At 44.1% G+C, this 25343-nt stretch overlaps 1 long non-coding RNA gene across 1 annotated transcript; it reads left to right on the forward strand.

The window, feature by feature from the left end:
• The first annotated feature begins 6481 nt into the window (after nucleotides 1-6481).
• Nucleotides 6482-21885, forward strand: LOC149975490 (uncharacterized). The gene is made up of 2 exons (XR_016488449.1): nucleotides 6482-6613; nucleotides 20007-21885. It is a non-coding gene; the product is annotated as an uncharacterized LOC149975490 (long non-coding RNA).
• Nucleotides 21886-25343: the final 3458 nt, after the last annotated feature.

Below are 25343 nucleotides of genomic sequence, written 5' to 3' on the forward strand. Positions count from 1 at the left end.
TACTGAGATAATTTTATATCCTGAGTAAGGGCTCTTTCTGAGCCAGGTACTTCACCCAGTAAATGTAGCTGTGGAGTGATATTTGGCAGGACAACTTGAAGAGAGTGTCCTGTGAGTGAAAAACACATAGCACTAGTACCTGACATCACCTTCAAGACTTCTATTTTATTAAGATTAAAGGCACAACCAACTTAGTGTATGTAAAATTCTGACAAACTGGAATTGTGATACAGTGAATTATAAGTGAAATAATCTGTCTGTAAACAATTGTTGGAAAAATTGTCATGCACAAAGTAGATGTCCCAACCGACTTGCCAAAACTATAGTTTGTGGATGAAAAACAAGTTTTATTGACTCCAACCTAAGTGTATGTAACCTTCCGACTTCAACTGTATATGGCCCCCGTACACAGTCAGGTTGTACAATTGATTTACAACTCATTTGACACAACAGTGGTTGTTGGTTGTGTAATAATTTTTGTGCAGACAAACGTTCCTTTGTTTGACAAAATAGAGCGCTCTGCCACCAATGTATAGTCTTCAGTTCAGACAAGACTGATCAAGACAAGGGTAGTGGAGTAGCCGTGTCGGTTACTGTGCTGTAAAGGACATACTGCCCTAGTAGACTATGCTGTAGTAAAAACACAGCACATTAGATTATTGGGAATGCAGACAATATATGGTTTCTTATACAGTGCATTCGGAAAGTATTCAGACCCTTTGACTTTTTGCACATTTTGTCTTATTAACATGTAAAAATAAAAACATACATGTTATCAATCAACACACAATACCCCATAATGACAAAGCAAAAACAGTAAAAAAAAAAAAATCAAATGAAAAAAAATAATAATATGAAATTACATTTACATAAGTGTTAAGGCCCTTTTACTCAGTACTTTGTTGAAGCATCTTTGGCAGCGATTACAGACTCGAGTCCCCTTGGGTATAACGCTACAAGCTTGGCACACCTGTATTTGGGGAGTTTCGCCCATTCTTCTCTGCAGATCCTCTCAAGCTCTGTCAGGTTGGATTGGGAGCGTCGCTGCACAGCTAATTTCAGGTCTCTCCAGAGATGTTCGATCAGGTTCAAGTCCAGGCTCTGGCTGGGCCACTCAAGGACATTCAGAGACTTGTCCCGAAGCCAGTCCTGCGTTGTCTTGGCTGTGTGCTTAGGGTCGTTGTCCTGTTGGAAGGTGAACCTTCGCTCCAGTCTGAGGTCCTACCATAAAGGCCTGCAGAGATCGTTGTCCTTCTGGAAGGTTCTCCCATCTCCACAGAGGAACTATGGAGCTCTGTCAGAGTGACCATCGGGCTCTTGGTCACCTACCTGACCCTTCTCCCCCGATTTCTCAGTTTGGCCAGGGGGCAACTCTGGGAAGAGTTTTGGTGGGTCCAAACTTCTTCCATTTAAGAACGATGAAGGCCACTGTGTTCTTGGGGACCGTCAATGCTGCAGACATTTTTTGATACCCTTCCCCAGATCTGTGCCTCGACACAATCCTGTCTCGGAGCTCTAAGGACAATTCATTTGACCTCATGTTTTGGTGTTTGCTCTGACTTGCACTTGCATCTGTGGGACCTTATGTAGACAGGTGTTTGCCTTTCTAAATCGTGTCAAATCAATATAATTTACCACAGGTGGGACTCTAATCAAGTTGTAGAAACATCTCAAGGATGATCAATGGAAACAGGATGCACCTGAGCTCAATTTCTAGTCTCATAGCAAAGGGTCTGAATAGTTATGTAAATAAGGTATTTCTGTTTTATATTTAATGCATTTTCAAAAATGTTGAAAACAGTTTCTTTTGGCTTTGTCATTATGGGCTATTGTGATATTGTAAATATGGAAGGGCATGTGGTTCTTCTCATGACAGAGGGGACGAGAGGCGAAGGCTGCAAGGTTCTTAACGGCCGAGATCTCAACAGCATCATTCGACACCTGATCCATACAGCTCTTATGACTAAACATAATATGACTCTATTACTGGTTCATCATGCCACCATTCTGTCACTTCTAGTTTTAGTTTGAACGCCAGCATGATGGGAGAACTTATTGGATGGAAGTAAATGGAATGAAGCTCCAGTGTTCAGCTGCATGGACAACGTTGGTGTAAGGTTAGTCTCCCGCCATTGCGCTGATGGACAGACTAAAACATTCTCTCTGGGATCCTTTCGCTTTGTCAGATAGTGTCACCCAGTTTTCCTCTTGACTGCACATCAAGAGAGCTCATTGCTGTTTGTGTGTCCACAGCTGTGTGCTCGTAAAAAAAACAGATTTTCCAATCTGTCAGCGTGCCCACCAGAGAAGGGGTGAGATAAATGGCTCAGTAATAATGGGGGGGAAGGGATATCACCATGACACGCCCACCCTCACCCAATTCCACGGTGGTGATGAGGAATGTCTAACTTCCATCCATCATATTGACATCATTGACTTGCATATATTCCATTGGGATCAGTATTAACAGGCAGATATCCTATTGTGCATACACACACATGCATCACGCATAGCCAAATAGCGCTTGTATTCCTTATATAGTGCACTACTTCTGACCAGGGCCTATATGGCTCCGGTCAAAAGTAGTGCGTTATGTAGGGAATAGGGTGCCATTTGAGACATATTCTAAAGTCATGAAAGAGTCCAAGGGCATCGCTTCTAGCTCCTGTAAAACCATCAGCAGAAACCACATATCCCTGTCAACTTCCCTGTGAATATCACTGTAAATGTATAGCTTGACAATGTTGTTAACACAACCAGTTGAGCAAACATACTGACTTGTTCTGTTAAAGGGAACTGCTTTGTAGTGATCTCCATTGTTTTACAGTGCTCCTGCCCTTTAGTAAGTTACGTCATATGAGGCGTACTGTAGGTCATACCGGGACAGAGAGATGTGGAGCACATCAGAGAGTGGGGAGTAGGCCTACTCAATCACAAACATACACATAAAATAAGTCATATACACATGCATATACAACATGATTTATACAGACACATGATACACACACATGCACACAAACACACACACACGATAGCATGCATAAAGGCACATGATGCATACACACACAAACACACACACACGGAAGCATCATACAGTACATTCTGTATATTCTATCCAGCCATTTGGGTTCATTCTTGGTAGAAACAAGTCCCTCATTACTGAACCTGCAAGCCTAAACATTGAAGCCTATACTGTACAGAGCAGATCTCCTTGAGGGTCTTGACGAGAGAAGAAGAATGAGAGGACGGGGGGATGATAACGAACAACAGAGATAAATAATCTACCAAGGAAGTCAGAGAATAACCAGAAATGATGGAAGGAAAGAAAGAAAGAAAGAAAGAAAGAAAGAAAGAAAGAAAGAAAGAAAGAAAGAAAGAAAGAAAGAAAGAAAGAAAGAAAGAAAGAAAGAAAGAAAGAAAGAAAGAGAGAGAGAGAGAGAGAGAGAGAGAGAGAGAAGGAAGGAGAGAGAAAGAAGGAAAGAAAGAAAGAAAGAAAGAAAGAAAGAAAGAAAGAAAGAAAGAGAGAGAGAGAGAGAGAGAGAGAGAGAGATAGAGAGAGAAGGAAGGAGAGAGAGTCAAAGAGAAAGAGAAAGAAAGAAAGAGGGGAAAGGTTTAAGGGGCAGTAATGAAAAGAGTAAGACTAACTAAGATCAGGTCTTCCCTCTCCATACTATCTATCTATAAGACTAAACAGGCCTTGGATATAATCTTTGAGTAGGCAGCACTCTCTGGTGTCAAATCAGTGCAAGTCAAACAGTGGTCGCTGGAAATGACTTTGGTTATGTTGCCCACGGCAGGACAAACAGAGAAGTGTTTTGTCTCACAGGAGCCTTGTGACATCAGAACGTTGTGAGTGTTAACAACCACCAGGAGGAATAAGGGAGCACTGGAAGTACTACCTGAAGTTGGGCAGACCGTCTCCACTGCTACGGAGTCTCACTGGGTTTGTTGAGAGCGGCCTTACAGTCTCTCTCTCTCTCAACTTATAATGATCAATGTGTCTTACTATGGCATAAATCGTAATTAATCAAAAGTACATATGGTTCTGGGGGTGCTATAGGTGTATATCGTAACCACTGAGAGCAGCCACAATCGCAAGTTTGTAGCCCCACCACTTGACTTACAGAAATAGTCTTACTCCTCAAGTCTCTCCCTAAACAATGTGAATACTGTATGTAGGTTTTCACTATGAGGCAAGACCTCCAGCCTACAGGTCCCAGGAATCCTCCCTGTATCTCTATTGCCACCATAAATACGACCCCAGTTTAACGGGGGTCGTTGTTTAACTCATGGTTTCTGTTCAGCTTTCTCTCTCCTCAATCCCTCAATAATTTCCTTCATCGTCCTGTTTTGCCCCTTACTTTGTCCCTCACAGTCAGCTGTGCTAACTGCCCCATGGCCCCTTTACTTCCATATCCTCTGGAATGTCTGCTACCTTAGAGAACAGAGACAGGGGCCATGTCCCAAATGGTACCCTGTTCCCTATTAGTGCACTTTTAACTCTGGTCAGAAATAGTGTACTATGTAGGGAATAGCCATTTGGGACACAGGCAGAATGATGAAAAGGAGATGTTAGTGCTCTCTACTCTCTAGGAATTGTGTATTCCTGCTCTATTGTTATGTCTGCTGGATGTCAACCGTGCACGACTTGAAAACACGGAGAAGATAGACTTTACAAGCCTCTGCTCAAACAGTTTTGCACAGAGACGATGCTGACCTAAACTGACACACACATGAGCACTCACACACATTACATAGACCTACATCATACATCATTATCCAACCACAGCTGTGCTTCCTGTTGATACCAGAATTGGTGGAAGTGACAGTGCGATAGGAGGGTGACAGGAGAGGAGATAAGGACAGCCTGGCGTGGCATGGGACAGGTGGCAGAAGTTGATCTCACATTTGAATCAATAACTATCAGCCAATTACCATAGACACAGGAAGTGAACAGGCCCTGCTTATCCTCTGTGCTAGAACTACAGACAATGGTGCTGGAGGGAATACCAACTGTTTTACAGGCTCCTGAACAATTGTGCTGTTTTGTGTTTTTTTTTAAGTTGATCTTAGCTTTTTTTTGTATGTAATATTTCCGCCATTTCCTATGACCAAAAAAAGCTTCTGTAAATCACAACAGCGATCACTAACCTCGATTTGGATGAGGATTTCTACTTCAATGATTCGGAGGCGAATGACATACTGCTCATCCACATCAGTCAGGAGTTTACCACATCAGTCAGGAGTTTACCACATCGCTTCATTAATGAGTGCATCGACAACGTTGTCCCCACAGTGACCGTACGCACATAACTCAACCAGAAGCCATGGATTACAGGCAAAATCCACACTGAGCTAAAGGCTAGAGCTGCCGCTTTCAAGGAGTGATACACTAATCAGGACACTTAAGAAATCCCACTACACCCTCCAGCGAAGCATCAAACCGGCAAAGTCTCAATACAGGAATAAGATTGAATCCTACTACTGATGAGCTCTGATGCTCATCAGATGCGTCAGGGCTTGCACACACACACACACACACACACACACACACACACACACACACACACACACTTGCGCAATCTTCACATATAACTGCTGCTACTCTGTTTATTATCTATCCTGATTGCCTAGTGAATTTTACCCCCACAGTACCTACCTACATGTAGATATTACCTAAATTACCTCAACTACCTCGTACCCCGGAACATTGACTAGGTACCAGTACTCCTTGTATATAGTCTCGTTATTGTTATTTTATTGTGTTACTACTTCCTTTATGGTTGTTTTTACACATTATCATTACTTTTTAACTGCATTGTTGGTAAAGAGCTCGTAAGTAAGCATTTCACGGTAAAGTCTACACCTGCTGTATTTGGAGCATGTGACAAATACAATACAATTGTATTTCATTTGCTGGACAAGCACACACACTACTGGGCTTTTGTCACAATCTCTCTATGATTTGTAACCCCTCAGTCTAACATTCTCTCCTTTACCTTATCCATCCTGATATATCTAAGATTTAACCCTTTACACTACTATCATCCACTCCTCTCTGCCCAAATATCCCTCCTCCTTAATGACTAATCCCCCAATCCCCCAATCCCCCCCCCCCCCACAACACAATAGACAATAGGTCCTTGTGCTGCCAAGTTACGCCTCCATTACTACACCCTTCCCGTCTCAAGTGCCCGTGAAAACGGAGAAGGACAGGTATCTATTCTAATGTCCCATTGTTTTCCCCAGCCTTCAGATATCCTGGAGGATATGTAAGTCTGCCAGGTATTTCCTCAATGTAAGCTGTGTGAGGTGACGGCCTGTCAAACACAGCCACACAAACGGCATGCTACGCACACACGGACACATAAACACAAACACAGACAACCCCTGCCTCTCATACACAGGATACAATAATATTGGAAGGGATGAGTGTCTTTTCTGCTTAGTCATGACGCCAGAGGTCTGATCTTTTCAGCACTCAGCCTGGTGTGAGTCTGTGTGGTCCCCTGCCGCACCTACTACTATACCCTCAATGAGGGCATTGTCTCAGAACAGAGAGTGGGGGAGCGAGAAAAGGGCTGTCTTATTCAAGCATTAAAAGTAAAAGCAGGTAGGATTTAGTTGTTTAATGCTTGCTATTTGTATCAGTGTTAACGGCTGTGTGTATATGCTATTGACATATTAACATAATAATCTATATGTTAGTGTACTTACTGTAAAAGTGGACCAAAGTGTGTCTGTGTTACAATTTAGGACACTCTAACTCGGGTAGGCAGCTATGTTGACTAAGCAGATTGACTAAGCCCAAATGGAGATTGTATTTGAAAATAACAATTTCATACCTTGATTACATTGAAACGCAATCATGTCTTTTTTTATATCCGTGCGAATAACTGGGAGTAGATCTCCTACATTAAACGTATTTTTGTTGCTGAGTTCCTAGTGTTTTTAGTCTTCTTTTACCCCCGCTTTTACTCGATATACTTTGACAATTGTTTGATGAGCAGCAGGACCACATTCTTTACAGACACTGTAGCTCATTCCAAAATCGTTAGGCTTTGTCTGTAAGGAAAATAAAAGACGTAATACTTTTTAGAAACTGAAATCCTAAGATTAAGATTACTTTATTTATTTGCTTTTATCCCAACCCCTCCGAAAGACACACGTGCATTCGGAAAGTATTCAGACCTCTTCCCTTTTTACACAATTTGCTACATTACAGCCTTATTGTAAAATGTTTTAAATAAAAGAAAAATCCTCATCAACCTACCCCATAATGACAGGTTTTTAGAAATGTTTGCAAATGTATTAAAATGAAAAAAACAGATACCTTATTTGCATAAGTATTCAGACCCTTTGCTATGAGACCACACATTTAGCTCAGGTACATCCTGTTTCAATTGATCATCCTTGAGACGTTTCTACAACTTGATTGGAGTCCACCTGTGGTAAATTCAATTAATTGGGCACACACCTGTCTACATAAGGTCCCACAGTTAACAGTGCATGTCAAAGCAAAAACCAAGCAATTTGGTCGAAGGAGTTGCACGTAGAGCTCAAAGACAGCATTATGTCGAGGCACATATCTGGGGAAGGGTACCAAAACATTTCTGCAGCATTGAAGTCCCCCAAGAACACAGTGGCCTCCATCATTCTCAAATGGAAGTTGTTTAAAACCACCAAGACTCTTCCTAGAGCTGGCCACCTGGCCAAACTGAGCAATCGGGGGAGAAGGGCCTTGGTCAGGGAGGTGACCAAGAACACGATGGTCACCGACAGAGCTCCAGAGTTCCTCTGTGGAGATGGGAGAACCTTCCAGAAGGACAGCCACCAATCAGGCCTTTACGGAGGAGTGGCCAGACGGAAGCCACTCCTCAGTAAAAGGCAATTGACACCCATCTTGGAGATTGCCAAAAGGCACCTAAAGGACTCTCAGAACATGAGAAACAAGATTCTCTGGTTTGATGAAATCAAGATTGAAATCTTTGGCCTGAATGCCAAGTGTCACGTCTGGAAGAAACCAGGCACCGTCCCTACGGTGAAGCCTGGTGGTTGCATCATGCGGTGGGGATGTTGCCTAGTTAAATAAAAATAAATAAAAATACTGCTATATTTTTCCCATCAGACCCGGGAATCAAGCTCTCTAACCACTAGTGTCATGGATTCCCCCAGAACTGCTGCTTATTCTGTTCACCAGTTCTGGAGGTCTACGTCACCGGCTTGCTAGGCTTCACTGAACGGGATTCATTATCATCAACCCCGGTCTGTCTTGTCTGATTACACACACCTGGTTCCCATTTCCCCTTTTTTATTTTTATTTTATTTAACCAGGCAAGTCAGTTAAGAACAAATTCTTATTTTCAATGACGGCCTGGGAACAGTGGGTTAACTGCCTGTTGAGGGGCAGAACGACAGATTTGTACCTTGTCAGCTCGGGGGTTTGAACTCGCAACCTTCCGGTTACTAGTCCAACGCTCTAACCACTAGGCTACCCTGCCGCCCTGATTAGCATGTTATATATGTGCCCTCTGTTCCCTCTGTCTTTGTCGGTTATTGTTCCCATATCCGTTGGTCATGTGAGTACCCATGCTTTGGTGCAGCTGTTATGCTGTGTGCTTTATATATTGTGTATTACGGGTATCGCCCCGTGTCGTTCAACAAGGTTAAACCTCGCTCTTTTGTTTGGGTACAGCCCAGTGTTTTGTATGCGTGTTTGTTTTGGGTGTATTAAAAACCCTTATTGTATATTCCTGCACCTGTCTCCAAGTCCTTTATACCAGCGTGACAACTAGACTACCTGCCGCCCACTGAAGCCTTACTGCGAGTCAAAGAAAGCACACAAAAACATAGGGAAGTTGAGCATTACAGCTTGATTGAAAGTTAAAGCTAATGTTCCTGCTTTTAGCGGAGACTGTATTCACGCTAAACACTGCATAATTGGAAATTAGCTTTACATTTCTATAATGGAATCTGTAAAGTTTCAGCGTTACAGATTTAATAGAGCCCATAATGTCATTGAATACATAGCAGAGTTGACATTGTTTATCAACTGATGACGGAGATATCGTTTGCAGACAAAATTAATTTCCATTGTTATATTGTTTAACATAATTTCAGTGCTAATACTTAATAATCGGGTTAGTATGCTCAAGGCCCGAGGCTACCTACTGTAGCCTTGAACACAAAGGAACCATGTATTGATGGAAACAAATTTGTATTAACTGCCAACTTTGAGTACAATGGATAATGGCCCTCACATGATATAAACTGATCCCATCGTATTGCAATATTGGCTTAGTATTGACAGTGATCCATCCATCTGTTCCTCACACTTTTTTATTACAATGCCCAATGGTACTAGATATATCTTCATATCATCATACCAACCATCTCTGATTTCATAAGTCTTTGTGAGTTTACGTAACGCCTGTACTAGATACTTGTAGCATTTAGCAACACTGTTTCTATTGGTAATTATCGGAGTTTATATAATGACATATTGATACTAAATACCAAATAATGGTGGTTCACGTTTCAATAAATCCCAAAGAAACAAACACCTAATGAATTTGTTATTACTGTTTATATGACAGCATTGTTGAATTCTCTACTCTGATTGGCTAGAGTGTGCATTCGTTTCACTTGTGGGTTTGTGTCTGCCCGTGTGTGTGTGTAATCATGCACGGTTCGTGCTTCCATGTGTGTGTGTGTGTGTGTGTGTGTGTGTGTGTGGGCTATGAAATACACACTCACACAGTGTGTGTAGGATCAGGATCAGCCAAAAATTATGAAGTAGGGCAGGAACAAGGATTCTTCAGAGGGCTGCTTACAGCCCATGTAGTTTTCATGAACCATATCATAGAATATGCTTATATACCAACTACAGTATGTAAAGCACAGTGAGAACATAGGGAACATCCAGGTAACTGCCAAAATGAAGGAAACACCAACATAAAGTGTCTTATTAATACGGTGTTGGGCCACTACGAGCCAGAAGAGCTTTAATGCATCTTCACATAGATTCTACAAGTATCTGGAACTCTATTGGAGGGATGCGACACCATTCTTCCACAAGATCATTTAGCGTTTTGTTGATGGTGGTGGATAACGATGTCTCAGGCGTTGATCCAGAATTTCTCATAAGTGTTCAATTGGCTTAAGATCTAGAGACTGAGTAGGCCATGGCATATGTTCACATAATTTTCATGCTCATTCACTTGTGCCTTGTGGATGGGGGAATTGTCATTCTATGTGGGCTTAGCCATGGTAGCCAAAGTAATGGCCTGCACAGCATTTCTCTACATGACTGTGAGCATGATGGAATGTCAATTGCTTAATTAACTCAGGAACCACACCTGTGTGGAAGCACCTTATTTTATTATTTTGTGTATCCCTCAATTACTCAAGTGTTTCCGTTATTAGGCCCTGGTCAAAAGTCATGCACTATAGGGAGTAGGGTGACATTACGGACACAGGCATAGAGAACGTAGAGTTCCCCCGTTTTTCCGTGGCAGGGACTGGGAGACTAGTCAGGATTGAGGGAATGGTGAACGGAGCAAAGTACAGAGAGATCCGTGATGAAAACCGTCTCCAGAGCGCTCAGGACCTCAGACTGCTTTGTCATCATGGGGTATTGTGTGTGGCTTGATGAGGTGAAAAAAACATGTAATACTGTCACGTTCTGACCTTTATTTCCGTTGTTTTGTATTTATTTAGTATGGTCAGGGCGTGAGTTGGGTGGGCAGTCTATGTTTGTTTTTCTATGTTTTGGGGCATTTCTATGTTTTCGGCCTAGTATGGTTCTCAATCAGAGGCAGGTGTCATTAGTTGTCTCTGATTGAGAATCATACTTAGGTAGCCTGGGTTGCACTGTTTGTTTGTGGGTGATTGTCTATGTTGATGGCTTGTTTCAGCACAGGTCTCATTTTGTAGCTTCACGGTCGAATTTGGTTTATTGTTTTTGTTACTCGTTTGTATAGTGTTCAGTCTTTCTTTATTAAAGATTTTACCATGGACACTTACCACGCCGCATATTGGTCCTCTGATCCTTCTCGCCTCTCCTCTTCAGACGAAGAGGAGGACGGCCGTGACAGAATCACCCACCAACCAAGGACCAAGCGGCGTGGTAGAAAACAGCGACGACAGCAGCAGCAGCAGCAACAACAACAGCGGCCGGTATCACAGGACTCCTGGACATGGGAGGAGATACTGAACGGAGAGGGACCCTGGGCACAGGCTGGGGAATATCGCCGCCCCAAAGCAGAGCTGGAGGCAGCGAAAGCTGAGCGGCGGCGATATGAGGAGGCAGCACGGCAGTGCGACAGGTACGAGAGACAGCCCCAAATTTTTTTTGGGGGGGGGCACACGAGGGGTGGAGCTAGGCCAGGTAGCAGACCTGCGCTCACCCCTCGTGCTTATTATAAGCAGCGCGATACTGGGCAGGCACCGTGTTATGCGGTTAAGCGCACGGTGTCGCCAGTACGTGTCCATAGCCCGGTGCGCTATAGGACAGCCCCCCGAGAGTGTCATGCGAGTGCGGGCATCGAGCCAGGGCGTATGGTGCCTGCTCAGCGGGTCTGGTCGCCGGTACGCAGTTTTGGCCCAGGGTATCCTGCGCCGGCTCTGCGTGCTGTGTCTCCGGGGCGCTGGGAGGGTGCAGTGCGTCCTCTGCCCGCGCTCCGCTCGTACCGGGCGACTGTGGGAATGGAGCCGAAGGGAGAGGTGCGTGTAGTAAGCATTAGATCTCCCGTGCTTACCCACAGCCCGGTTCAACCTGTGCCTGCACTCTGGACGGTCCGGGCTAGAGTGGTTATCCAGCCTGGGGAAGTGGTGCCAAGGTTGCGCACCAGAGCTCCAGTGCTCCCCCACAGCCCGGTCTTTCAGGTGCCTCCTCTTAACCCCAAGCCTCCTGAAGGTCTTCCCAGCCTGGTGGTTCCTGTGGCAGCCCCACGCACCAGGCTGTCTCTCTGTCTCCTCCCTGCAGGTGGTCCTGTCTGTCCGGCGCTGCTGCCGGAGTCTCCCGCCTGTCCGGCGCCTCTGCCGGAGTCTCCCGCCTGTCCGGCGCCTCTGCCGGAGTCTCCCGCCTGTCCGGCGCCTCTGCCGGAGTCTCCCGCCTGTCCGGCGCCTCTGCCGGAGTCTCCCGCCTGTCCGGCGCCTCTGCCGGAGTCTCCCGCCTGTCCGGCGCCTCTGCCGGAGTCTCCCGCCTGTCCGGCGCCTCTGCCGGAGTCTCCCGCCTGTCCGGCGCCTCTGCCGGAGTCTCCCGCCTGTCCGGCGCCTCTGCCGGAGTCTCCCGCCTGTCCGGCGCCTCTGCCGGAGTCTCCCGCCTGTCCGGCGCCTCTGCCGGAGCCTCCCGCCTGTCCGGCGCCTCTGCTGGAGCCTCCCGCCTGTCCGGCGCCTCTGCCGGAGCCTCCCGCCTGTCCGGCGCCTCTGCCGGAGCCTCCCGCCTGTCCGGCGCCTCTGCCGGAGCCTCCCGCCTGTCCGGCGCCGCTGCCGGAGCCTCCCGCCTGTCCGGCGCCGCTGCCGGAGCCTCCCGCCTGTCCGGCGCCGCTGCCGGAGCCTCCCGCCTGTCCGGCGCCGCTGCCGGAGCCCCTCTGCCCAGAGCAGCTGTCTCTCTGTCCCGAGCAGCTGTCTCTCTGTCCCGAGCAGCTGTCTCTCTGTCCCGAGCAGCTGTCTCTCTGTCCCGAGCAGCTGTCTCTCTGTCCCGAGCAGCTGTCTCTCTGTCCCGAGCAGCTGTCTCTCTGTCCCGAGCAGCTGTCTCTCTGTCCCGAGCAGCTGTCTCTCTGTCCCGAGCAGCTGTCCCTCTGTCCCGAGCTGCCCCTCTGTCCAGTGGGGTCATTGAGAGGGGTGGTCATGCTGAGAGAGCCACGGAGGCGGACAATAAGGCGGACTAAGACAATGATGAGATGGGGTCCGCGTCCCGCGCCAGAGCCGCCACCGCGGACAGACGCCCACCCAGACCCTCCCCTATAGGTCAAGGTTTTGCGGCCGGAGTCCGCACCTTTGGGGGGGGGTACTGTCACGTTCTGACCTTTATTTCCGTTGTTTTGTATTTATTTAGTATGGTCAGGGCGTGAGTTGGGTGGGCAGTCTATGTTTGTTTTTCTATGTTTTGGGGCATTTCTATGTTTTCGGCCTAGTATGGTTCTCAATCAGAGGCAGGTGTCATTAGTTGTCTCTGATTGAGAATCATACTTAGGTAGCCTGGGTTGCACTGTTTGTTTGTGGGTGATTGTCTATGTTGATGGCTTGTTTCAGCACAGGTCTCATTTTGTAGCTTCACGGTCGAATTTGGTTTATTGTTTTTGTTACTCGTTTGTATAGTGTTCAGTCTTTCTTTATTAAAGATTTTACCATGGACACTTACCACGCCGCATATTGGTCCTCTGATCCTTCTCGCCTCTCCTCTTCAGACGAAGAGGAGGACGGCCGTGACAAATACATTTTAGAATAAGGCTGTAACGTAACAAAATGTTGGAAAAGTCGGGGGGGTCTGAATTCTTTCCAAATTGTTATTGTGGGTACAGATTTCAAAGGTATGTCAAACGTTCTTCCCCTAAAAAAACCTTTCTATGGATATAGTTTCAGGAAGATCCAAAACATCCTAATTAAGTTTGTGGCCAATTAGAGGTGGAATTCCCCCATATCAAAAGGATCTGCATCGGTGCGTCGATCAAAATAACAATTCAAGTTTTGATTGCTATTTGATGTGTGGGGAAAAAAATGGTGATATGGGAATAGTAAATGTGTAAATGAAAAAGACAGCTTGTATTCCTAAACTACTTACTGTAACACATGGCATTTTCAGACCTGAGATTTCAGTTTCCATGTACGTGTGAGCGTAAGTGCCAGTGTGCATGCAGGTTAGTGCATGCTTGTATGTGTGTAAGTGTGTCTGTGTTTGTGTATTTGTACTGTGTATGTGTGCACGTCAGTGTTTAAGGTCACAGAGCTGTCTGCCTCTTCCCTTGGGGGATACTGTAAAGAATCAGACAGGTTGTCGGCTACCCTCTCCTCCCCCTCTTCCCCTCTCATCCCCCTTCCCCTTGTTCCCTCCTATCAGACTAATTTGAGTGACGTAGTAGTAGCCTAAATGTGGTTCACAATCCCAAGCCTGCTGGAGGCCTGGAGGCTCAGTCAATCATCCTCCTGTCTGGACCACAGTGTGTGTGTGATCATGCGTGCAATTGTATGTTATGGAGAATATGCGTCTATGTGGAGCTAGCTCATAGGTGCAGAGAGCTAGTTAAGGTATTTTATGCCACAAGCTCTGTCTCACTGCAGCGAGATGTTTATCCACGTTTCTTCAAACCTCATATTTCAAAGTGTTATTGCCACCCTTGGTTGTCTCCTGCTCACTCGATTCCGAATGGTTAAGGTAAGGGTTAAGGTTTGGGATAGGGTTAAAAAAAGAAAAAAAAAGTGTCCACCACTGGGATTGAACACACAAACCTTCTTATCCAGAGTCATGGGATTAAACTCATCCACCACCACGTAGTAAAATCCTACCCTTCTTGTTTGTAACATCACTCACTGCTGCCCCTAGTGGCCATCTGAAGGCATTTCCAGATGTCCTCAAGACATCCAATTTCAAAGTCACTCTTGAGCAATCTGCCTAAATTTATGGAGGTAGTAGAGGTGGACAACCATCTGATAGTTTATCCTGGTTCTCTCTCTCGCTCTCTCTCTCGACCCAGAAACCTCTCCTTTTTAACGTTGCAATAATCTTGCCGTCAGGTGTCTTTCCTCCTCTTTTCCTAACTTCCAACATGTGCTGACTCGATTTGAACCTCGCTCTCTCTCTTACACACACACACAGGCGCAGGTAGTTCTGACATGCCAGGTGCCACAGCACAATGCTCCTTTGTTATGCTCGGGAGTTAAATTAAGATAACAGCTCAAAGCGCTTTCAGGCCAACTGGAGCATAATTTCTTCTATATCTGGATTTTACAGTTGTCGTGCAGTTGCTATCGTTGGGATTCAGGTAGAGGAAGAAAGTCTACACGTAAACGCACACACGCATCTAACAAATATGCGTATGAATGGAGACGTATACAGACATTTCTAAACACACATTCAATGTGTTAATACACACACACCAACATTCTTATGCATATGGACAACATCTGACTAAAGGTCTTCACACACTGTATGTTGGATTCAGTCTTTTAAAATGATTTTATGTCAAAGTGTGCGATGTCAACATGGCCAGATTGTATGATTTGCTTCAGTTTGTAGTCACATTCTGTGATTAGCTTGCGAGGTTAAGTCATCTGAGGTGTGCAACGTCAACTGCAGTAATGTATTTGATCTGCTCAAGTGCCAGCACAAGCGTCCCTCTTCTGCACGAGTGAAGTGAGTTGGGAAAAACTGAAAAGGGCTCAATTTCAGACAACAACAGAATGTTGTTGGGGCCTACGACCGCACATAGTGGTACTTCATCGGCAGACCTAGATCCTGTGACACTTGAGCGAGCCAAAATGTTTGACAATCATTTACGACCTACAACTTTGCCCACAATGTGGAAATTTGGTCTTAGCATAAGGCTAAACTCGTACAGTATTTTTATTTTTTTATTTGTAATTTTAAATGTAGGGGGTAGATCAGCTTTACCATTGCAGATTGTGTAATTGTCTGCATCATTTCCAATCCCCAATAGAACTTGGTTCTATTTGTGATGCTTGACACGCTGCAAGTCCCGCCTCTCCCAACTATTCACTGGTTTTTACTAGCATATACCCACGTGGGTGATTGAAAGATGAACTGAGGTTCACACTTCAGTTCAGTTGGTGGTGGCAATCCAGCTAGCAATGAGGACTCGTCCCAGAAGCAGCCCTCTTCAGGGCGGCCGGAACTGATTGAAATGGCCCGGAATCAGGTGTCGGACTCGGCCCGGAATCAAAAGGAATGACTGCCCAGATTCGGCCCAAGTACATCGGGCCGTTTCCATCTACTAGAATTCAGCCAACTTTGCCGGCATCTTACCAGAACCCCCTCAGTAGCGGCCCAATGATCATTTAAATAAATGTACACAAAATGCCTTTTGCCTTTGCTTAGCTAACATATGTAAGAGGATTTAGTAATTTAAAATATTATTATTACACAATTTATACCCATCCACAAAATTGTGTCAGAGGAAACACCGTACACCCGGTGACCTTGTATGTACCTGACCCGCCACAGCGTGATGGAACAAGGACAAATCCTCCCCTAACTCGGATGATGCTGGGCCAATTGTAATTTGCACAGGTATCAAACCAGCGTCTGTAGTTCTCAGTTTGCACTGCAATACAATGCAAGTCTTAGACCACTGTGCCACTCAGGAGGCTCCATTTATCAAAGTGTTTCATGCTTATCAGTTGCCTTGCACAAAGTATCAAAATACTAAAATACTACTTAAACAGGAATCTTAAATAATTTAATTGAAATGTTAAATGGTATTTTATGATCACAGAAACAATGAGAAAATATGGGAAAATAAGTAAATAAATAATGAAATGTTAATTACATAAAGCATCCCGTGTAATCATCTGCCAGAGTAGCCCCAATCGGCCCGAGCCCTAAGTAATACATTTGGGCCAGATAACTCACATTGGAATTCTCACCTATTTACACACAATACCCCATAATAACAAAGTTAAAACATGTTTTTAAAAAATGTTGCAAATGTATTGGAAATGAAATACAGAAATATCTAATTCCCATTACCATTATCGCACCTCTGTCAATACTTTGCAGAAGCACCTTTGGCAGTGATTACAGCTGTGATTCTTTCTGGGTAAATCTCTAAGAGCTTTCCACACCCTGATTGTGCAACATTTGCCCATTATTTCTATTCAAAATTCTTCAAGCTCTGTCAAAGTGATTGTTGATCAATGCTTAGACAACCATTTTCAGGTCTTGCCGTAGCTTTTCAAGAAGATGTGGGTCAAAACTGTAACTCAGCCACTCGGGAACATTCACTGTCTTCTTGGTAAGCAACTCCAGTGTAGATTTGGCCTTGTGTTTTAGGTTATCATCATGCTGAAAGGTGAATTCTACTCAGTGTCTAGTGGAAAGACAGGCTTTCCTTTAGGATTTTGCCTTTGCTTAACTAACATATGGATGGTCATACCATATATCATTTAGCTATTGGATTTAGAATTTTAGGACCCCTTTAGGTATATATATGTATATATATATATATATGTTACGTTCTGACCTTAATTTCCTTTGTCTTTATTTAGTATGGTCAGGGCGTGAGTTTGGGTGGGCAGTCTTTGTTTGTTTTTCTATGTTTGGTTTCTGTTTCGGCCAAGTATGGTTCTCAATCAGAGGCAGGTGTCTCTGATTGAGAATCCTACTTAGGTAGCCTGGGTTTCACTGTTGGTTTGTGGGTGTTTGTTTCCGTGTGTGTGTGTTTGTCGCCACACGGTACAGTTTCAGTTGTAGATTTCACGGTATCGTTTATTGTTTTTGTTCGAGTGTTCATTTGTATTTATAAAAATATCGTCATGAACACTTACCACGCTGCATCTTGGTCCGATCTTTACTCCTCTTCATCTGAAGAGGAGATCTGCCGTTACAATATATATATTGATAAAATTCTATATTTTATCAAATATAAAACAATTGATAAAATTCTATACTTTATCAAATATATATTTAATCAAATATAGAATTTGAAATACATTGAATAACATGGCAAAAAAAGCTGTCAAATTAATCACAAGGAATAAGGTTTTGGAGTGTCTGAGTGATATCTAAGTGATAAGAAAGCTCAGGAAATATAAACTTTTTTTGGACACATATGTAACCACTTTTTTTGGGGGGGGGTCACAACTACCTCCATACTTCCATTTTTCTGTATGGGTTACCTTCAGACAAGTCCCGTAGCACTTGTGGGGGTCGTAGAGCAAAATGGAGAACACCATAGTGGTTGTGAGTCTCCCCTTTCAATGGAATGGAATTGGGGTCCGTGGCATTTCTCCCACTAATGGTTAAGGTTAGGATTGGGGGAGGGAAAGCTGATCCTAGATCTGTACCTAGAGGCAACTTCTTTCTACTCCTGCACTTCCAGCTGCTTCCACTCTCAGCCCCTACGCCTTGACAACGGTTGCCAAGCACCACAACTGGAAACTATCAGAGGCCGGCAGCTGGCCAGCCTGCCAGATGTGCAGCATTCTCCTCATCCTTGTAACCTAAGCTGTAATTCTCTCCCTCCCTCCCTCCCTCCCTCCCACACACACTGGCCTACACAAAATACCCAATAATGCAAAAGTGGAATTATGTTTTTTTGAAATGTTTACAAATTAATAAAAAATGAAAAGCTGTAATATCTTGATTCAATAATTATTCAACCTTTGTTATGGCCAGCCTAAATTAGTTCAGGAGTAAACATGTGTTTAACAAGTCACATAATACGTTGCATGAACTCACTTTGTGTGTTAACAGTGTTAAACATGATTTTTGAACGACTACCTCATCTCTGTACCCCACACATTAAATTATCTGTAAGATCCCTCAGTCGAGCTGTGAATTTCAAACACAGATTCAGCCACAAAGACCAGGGAGGTTTTCCAGGGCAACGATTGGTAGAAAAAAAGTAAACATTGAATATCCCTTTGAGTATTGTTACGGTGCGTGAATGAGGACCCAAAAGCGAATTAACGTAAACAGAGCTTCTTTAATGACAAAACATAGGTAGGCTCAGATGGACCGGCAGATTCCGACAGGACAGGACAAGGTTGCAGCAAACATGACGATAGTCTGGTTCAGGCATGAATAACACAAACAAGAATCCGACAAAGACAGAAACAAAAACAGAGAGAGATATAGAGGACTAATCAGAGGGAAAAAGGGAACAGGTGGGAAAAGGGGTGACGAGGTAGTTAGGAGGAGACAAGGAACAGCTGGGGGAAAGAGGGGGAGAAAAGGTAACCTAAAACGACCAGCAGAGGGAGACAGGGTGAAGAGAAAGGACAGAAACAGGACACAACATGACAATACATGACAAGTATGGTGAAGATATTAATTTGACTTTGGATGGTGTATCAATACACCCAGTCACTACAAAGATAGACGTCCTTCTTAGCTCAGTTGCTGGAGAGGAAGGAAACCGCTCAGGGATTTCACCATGGCCAATAGTGACTTTAAAACAGTTAGAGTATAATGGCTGTGATAGGACAAAACTGAGGATGGATCAACAGTATAGTTTATCCACAACACTAACCTAAATGACAGAGTGAAAATAAGGAAGCTTCTAGAGAAAATATAAAAAATATTCCAAAACATGCAAGTAAAGCTGCAAAATATGTGTCAAATGAAGGAACTTTGTGTCCTGAGGCATATCCTGAGGTATATCTGTCACAAGTGTAGGGAGGAGTAGGCAGGAGGCAGTCGCAGGTTTAGAACTTCAGAATTTATGTGTGAACCAGATGTGTGTAATGATGACGAGGCAAGTCTGGGGTTGATGAGTGAAGGGTGTTTACCAGCAGCAGGTTCGGTAGCAGCTAGTCCTTTCGACGCCGAATGCCTGAGCTGGACAGGAGGGGGAGCCAAAACAAAGGCTGGTGTGACAATAGCCACCACAAAACATCACTCAGTAACACTCGTCATGTATTCAAGCATTGTGGTGGCTGCATCATGTTATGGGTATGCTTGTCATTGGCAAGGACCAGCGAGCACAGGAAAAATCAGAGGAAAACCTGGTTTAGCCTGCTTTCCAACAGACACTGGGATACAAAATCAACTTTCAGCAGGACAATAACCGAAAACACAAGGCCCTGTCCGGGGGTGTCATCGGATGGGGCCACAGTATCTCCTGAACCCTCCTGTCTCAGCCTCTAGTAATTATGCTGCAGTAGTTTGTGTCGGGGGGCTAGGGTCAGTTTGTTATATCTGGAGTACTTCTCCTGTCCCATCCGGTGTCCTGTGTGAATTTAAGTATGCTCTCTCTAATTCTCTCTTTTTCTCTCTTTCTCTTTCTCTCTCTCTCTCTTTCTCTCTTTCTTTCTTTCTCTCTCAGAGGAACTGAGCCCTAGGACCATGCCTCAGGACTACCTGACATGATGACTCCTTGCTGTCCCCAGTCCACCTGGCCGTGCTGCTGCTCCTGTTTCAACTGTTCTGCCTGTGATTATTATTATTTGATCATGCTGGTCATTCATGAACATTTGAATATCTTGGCCATGTTCTGTTATAATCTCCACCTGGCACAGCCAGAAGAGGACTGGCCACCCCACATAGCTGGTTTCCTCTCTAGGTTTCTTCCTAGGTTTTGGCCTTTCTAGGGAGTTTTTCCTAGCCACCGTGCTTCTACACCTGCATTGCTTGCTGTTTGGGGTTTTAGGCTGGGTTTCTGTACAGCACTTTGAGATATCAGCTGATGTACGAAGGGCTATATAAATACATTTGATTTCATATACAGTGCCTTGCGAAAGTATTCGGCCCCCTTGAACTTTGCGACCTTTTGCCACATTTCAGGCTTCAAACATAAAGATATAAAACTGTATTTTTTTGTGAAGAATCAACAACAAGTGGGACACAATCATGAAGTGGAACGACATTTATTGGATATTTCAAACTTTTTTAACAAATCAAAAACTGAAAAATTGGGCGTGCAAAATTATTCAGCCCCCTTAAGTTAATACTTTGTAGCGCCACCTTTTGCTGCGATTACAGCTGTAAGTCGCTTGGGGTATGTCTCTATCAGTTTTGCACATCGAGAGACTGAAATGTTTTCCCATTCCTCCTTGCAAAACAGCTCGAGCTCAGTGAGGTTGGATGGAGACCATTTGTGAATAGCAGTTTTCAGTTCTTTCCAAAGATTCTCGATTGGATTCAGGTCTGGACTTTGACTTGGCCATTCTAACACCTGGATATGTTTATTTTTGAACCATTCCATTGTAGATTTTGCTTTATGTTTTTTATCATTGTCTTGTTGGAAGACAAATCTCTGTCCCAGTCTCAGGTCTTTTGCAGACTCCATCAGGTTTTCTTCCAGAATGGTCCTGTATTTGGCTCCATCCATCTTCCCATCAATTTTAACCATCTTCCCTGTCCCTGATGAAGAAAAGCAGGCCCAAACCATGATGCTGCCACCACCATGTTTGACAGTGGGGATGGTGTGTTCAGCTGTGTTGCTTTTACGCCATTGTTGCCAAAAAGTTCAATTTTGGTTTCATCTGACAAAGAGCACCTTCTTCCACATGTTTGGTGTGTCTCCCAGGTGGCTTGTGGCAAACTTTAAATGACACTTTTTATGGATATCTTTAAGAAATGGCTTTCTTCTTGCCACTCTTCCATAAAGGCCAGATTTGTGCAATATACGACTGATTGTTGTCCTATGGACAGAGTCTCCCACCTCAGCTGTAGCTCTCTGCAGTTCATCCAGAGTGATCATGGGCCTCTTGGCTGCATCTCTGATCAGTCTTCTCCTTGTATGAGCTGAAAGTTTAGAGGGACGGCCAGGTCTTGGTAGATTTGCAGTGGTCTGATACTCCTTCCATTTCAATATTATCGCTTTCACAGTGCTCCTTGGGATGTTTAAAGCTTGGGAAATCTTTTTGTATCCAAATCCGGCTTTAAACTTCTTCACAACAGTATCTCGGACCTGCCTGGTGTGTTCCTTGTTCTTCATGATGCTCTCTGCGCTTTTAACGGACCTCTGAGACTATCACAGTGCAGGTGCATTTATACAGAGACTTGATTACACACAGGTGGATTGTATTTATCATCATTAGTCATTTAGGTCAACATTGGATCATTCAGTGATCCTCACTGAACTTCTGGAGAGAGTTTGCTGCACTGAAAGTAAAGGGGCTGAATAATTTTGCACGCCCAATTTTTCAGTTTTTGATTTGTTAAAAAAGTTTGAAATATCCAATAAATGTCGTTCCACTTCATGATTGTGTCCCACTTGTTGTTGATTCTTCACAAAAAAAATAGTTTTATATCTTTATGTTTGAAGCCTGAAATGTGGCAAAAGGTCGCAAAGTTCAAGGGGGCCGAATACTTTCGCAAGGCACTGTAAACTGGAGTTGCTTACCAAAATGTCAGTAAATGTTCCTGAGTGGCTTAGTTACAGTTTTGACTTATATTGGCTTGAAAATGTCTGTCTAACAAAGATCAATATCCAGCTTGACAGAGCTTGAATAATTTTTAAGAATACTGTGCAAATATTGCACAATCCAGATGTGCTTAGAGACTTACCCAGAAATACAGTACTCACAGCTGTAATCGCTGCCGAAGGTGATTCTAACATCTATAGTCAAGGGGTGTGAATAAGTTATGTAAACAAGAAATTCCTGTATCTCAATTTCAATAAATAGGCAAGAATGGCTAAAAACATGTTTTCACTTCATCGATATGAGGTATTGTCTTTAGATGCGTGTGAAAAAAATATATACATTTAATCAATTTTGAAATCAGCCTGTAACACAAAATGTGGAATAAGTCAAAGGGTATGAATACTTTCTAAAGCCACTGTAGTCCCTGTTCCCATTGATAGCAGAACCCTGGGAGTATAGTGAAGTTGACCTAGATGCTGATAATGGGTCAGTTTTGCATTTCCCCCACTAATGGTTGAGATTGGGGGAAGAGATGCTGATCCTAGATCTGTACACACAAAAAGTGTTCCAAAAGGGTTCTTTGGCTGTCCCCATAGGATAACCTTTTTTGGTTACAGGTAGAAGAAGCCTTTTGGGTTGCATGTAGAACCCTCTACAAAGGGTTCTACATGGAACCCAAAATATTTCTACCTGCAATTAAAAATAGTTCGTTAAAGGATTCTCCTATGGGAACAGCGGAATAACCCTTTAAGGTTCTAGATAGCGCCTTTTTTCTAATAATGTACTTAAGGGAAAATTCACCCTGCAGTGCCAAACCCCAGCCGGACTTGGCTCTGCCCACAGATTCCCCCGTAGAAAGCAGCCGCTACTCTTACCCTGCAATTGAGGGTTGTTCCGGGAGAGGTGAAAACCCGATAATGACACCCAGACACAGCAGTTGCTAGAAACGTTGTACCCTGCTCCACTAACATGACGGTATGTCACAGAGTGGATCTTTTTTGTTAGTGTTAAAAAATAAGGCACGATACACTGCGGGGCAAAACCTGTTGAAAGTACATTATTTCAACAGCAATACTTTTTTCCCCTTTGGGTAGAAATGTAAATATCAAGATCCTTCATTAATCAGGTCCTAGGACGACGCTGGGCCAATTATGCGCCACCCTTTGGGACTCCCAATCACGCCCGGATGTGATACAGCCTGGATTTGAACCAGAGGCCAGATCATAAATGCTTGAAAAAGGGTTTTGAACGTCAAGAGATTTTACTTATGTACTCAATGGTTAGGCACACACGCAATAATTGTGAGTCTATTGCATGCACAGCCAGTGTGGCATCCCAACATGACTCCAAAGATGTCGAGAGAGAAGGTCAACCAATGGTCAATTTATACTAGGACTATGGAGCACTCTATCCACACAACTAGCTCCCACCTACCTGAATCGCCTCTGCAGCACCCCAGTGTTTTACAGTCTTACGGTTCATAGAACAAATTCCACAGAATACTGTAGATAGTTGTTAGATTGACACAGTCATTAATTAAGCTTGACCTGTGGCATGACCAGTCACCTCTCTGGTCGGGTTTAGACAGATGGTAGCTCTGTTTGAAGTGGGAGCGAGAAATAGAGGAGCTTGACCATCTTTTGTAACCTTGTCATTGGAACTTGAACACACATCTTTTAGTTACAGAGAGCATGTCTATTTTTACTACCAACAATCCTTTCATCTGTTCCATCTGATTTATGTACTTGGGACAATACAAAAGCCAGCCTCGAGTTGATTCCCCCATGATTAGCAATCAAGGTCATCAGTGTGTTAACAAAGACTGATTCCCCATCTGTGCCCTATAACCCCATGGCTTTCCCAGAAGCCTTTATGTTCTGTCACAGGTCGTGACTAGAAGAATGTAAACATGGAGGTTCTGATGAGTCACATGCCTTTTATTAGTATTAGACAACTATCATGGAGACCAGTCATGGAAAAGTTACGAAACCCACAAATAAAGAATTATTACAGAGAGAATTGACAGTGAGCAGGTGTCCTTTCCCTGACATGTTTAAAGATAAAGCCCAGGTTTGAGACATCACAACAAATTCTTATTTATAATGACGGCCCACCCGGGTCAAACCCGGACGACGCTGGGCCAATTATGCGCCACCCTTTGGGACTCCCAATCACGCCCGGATGTGATACAGCCTGGATTTGAACCAGACACCAGGATCCCAAATAAAATGTGAATTACGTTCGGAAAGCTTTTGCCAGTTTGAATAACATAGAGGGGTATCTCCTGGGTGGTTGGCCAAAACTGGGTGGCCAAACACAGAGGGCTATTAGCATAGCATAGCTGTTAGCCGTAGCATTAGCTTTGCCTTCAGAAACAAATGTATACTTAGCTAGGCTACGCTAACAACACAAGCCTCCATAAATCAGCTGGTGTGCCTCTCGTTCGATGGCACGTGTGACTGAACGCATAAAATCCTGGCCGTGGCTTCAGAGAGACAATGATGAAGTCAAGAGAGAGAGACAGAGGACTCTGACGGAGCTTTCTGCTACAATTACTTAGAGGGAAGCTGGAGTTGGAGCTGAAGTGAACATCATTAATAACTGCTCTCTCTCTCTCTCTCTCATCCTTTCACTCTTTTTTCTCTGCTTTCCTTCTCGCTCTGTCTTTTTCTGATATTCATTGCCTTGCTCTCTCTCTCTTTGTCTGCCCCTCGCTTTCTCTTTCTCTCTCTCGCTCTGTCCCTTTCTCTCTCTGTCTCCCTCTCACTTTCTCTCAGCCTCTCTCTTCCCTTCCTCTCTCCCTCTCTCTCTCTCTCCCTCCTTCTAGGCCAGAGGGAGCACATTTTAAATCCATTAGTGATGGTGTTGCCAGGTGTACATCAGCAGAAGCCATAAATTGTTTTATTGGATGAAGTTTCTGCAAAGTGATGAGCTCAGCGATACCAATTCCCGGCAAAGTGCTGTGTGTGTGTGTGTGTGTGTTGGATCATTCTAGGTCTTTGATGGACAAGCAGGCCTTTGCATATCTTTCCTCATGCACATTTCACTATTCTCTCATATCTGTGCCAGTAGGCTACGTAATCGTTCACATGAATTGCGTCACTATGCAAAAATATTTCTCACAGCAGGTTTATCATGCTTTACACTTGCATCAGTAGTTTAAGTGATTTTGATAGTTGGGAAAATGCTAAACTGACCTAAGGTCAACGTATAAGGGCAATTACACCCTACTCCCTGGTGCTACAGTTGCTACATCCCTATGGTCATATTGTATCCCCACCTCCATCTTTCTG

This window comes from Oncorhynchus mykiss, chromosome 18 (genome assembly GCF_057628025.1).
Source record: "Oncorhynchus mykiss isolate SJ-2025 chromosome 18, ASM5762802v1, whole genome shotgun sequence".
In the NCBI taxonomy this organism is placed as follows: Eukaryota; Metazoa; Chordata; class Actinopteri; order Salmoniformes; family Salmonidae; genus Oncorhynchus; species Oncorhynchus mykiss.